The sequence below is a fragment of the Lucilia cuprina genome, chromosome 3 (genome assembly GCF_022045245.1).
Source record: "Lucilia cuprina isolate Lc7/37 chromosome 3, ASM2204524v1, whole genome shotgun sequence".
Lineage (NCBI taxonomy): Eukaryota > Metazoa > Arthropoda > Insecta > Diptera > Calliphoridae > Lucilia > Lucilia cuprina.
In genome coordinates this window covers 37695924-37697499 of record NC_060951.1, presented here as the reverse complement: position 1 = coordinate 37697499, position 1576 = coordinate 37695924, and positions in this window count along the sequence as shown.

Genomic DNA, 1576 nt, shown 5'->3' with positions numbered 1-1576 from the left:
ACTATAGACTAGACTATAGACTAGACTATAGATTAGAATACAGACTAGACTATAGACTAGACTATAGACTAGACTATAGACTAGACTATAGACTAGACTATAGACTAGTCTATAGACTAGACTATAGACTAGATAATAGACTAGTCTATAGACTAGACCTTAAACTAGACTATAGACTAGACTATAGACTAGACTATAAACTAGACTATATTCTACAGTCCAGTTTATAGTCTAGTCTATAGTCTAGTTTATCGTCTAGTCAGGAGTCAAGTCTAGACTATGGAATAAACTATAGACCAGACTATAGACAAGACAATAGAATAACCTAATTTAAAATTGTCAAATAAATTTATTACAATATTTTTCTAAAAATCGGCACCACCGTGCAATGTGTGTAAAAGTATGTATTTAATTTTATATGAATGAATATTATTTGATTTTCTTTCTACTATTTATAATAAGTATGAGTGAGTGTGTATCTGCCTACTTCTCCCCGTGTGCTAATGTAGACGGAATAGCGGATTCAACACAACTTATTATTATTATTGTTTATTTGTTGTTGCTGTTATTGTTATTGCTATTTATTATTAATTTATTTTTTTTGGTTCGTACATATGTTTTTAGCGTATCTAGCTTTAGCTACTCTTTAGTCTCAATTTGTTTGTGCTTCAACAATAAACGGGAAATAATAATATTCGACAGCAACAACAAGAAAGAAAAAAAAAACAAAATCAACATAACAAAACAAAAGGCAAATGCTTAATAAAATTAATTTTTATTAATAAATACTTAACAAAATATGTAAAAAAAGCGATAATTTTCAAAGCGTGTGTATTAATTGTTATAAATAAATAGTTTTTTTTTCCTAAATTGTGAATTTCTAATAACATTTATTAAAATTTATATAAAAGTGAAATGTTTGATAATTATTAATATTAATAATCAAAATACATTATTTTTATCAATTACAAGGTATTTATTTTATTTTTTTGTTTTTTGCTTTAATTTTTGCATTTTTTCTTTTAACAATTGTTAAAAATCTTTTTTTTTTTATATTTTATTTATCATTTTTCAATTTTTTTTAAGATTTTCTTTGTTATATTATTTTGAATTTTTATTGTTTGTTCTCATTTACTATTATTCTTAATTGATTATTGTTGTTCTCTAGTTGTTGTTATTGCTGTTGTAGAGTCTGTTTATGTCACTTCGCATTCGGTTTAATTGGGTGTTCGTTTTTACAAGTCGCCTCCATTAATTTACATACTAAATACATACGTTCGTAAAGATACACAATCACTCGAACTTTTTCATTACGTTCAGTACGTAACGTATTAGTATCGTGCTAATGATCTGTAACCGCACATAACAGTGCTTAAAGTATTTGTCGACAACAGCAACAACAATGAACAATGCGGTACATGAGTTTACACTAAATGACAAAAAATAGGGAGAGCTTCATTTGAACAAGAATTAGATAAATAGATAGATAGATAGATAGATAGATAGATAGATAGATAGATAGATAGATAGATAGATAGATAGATAGATAGATAGATAGATAGATAGATAGATAGAT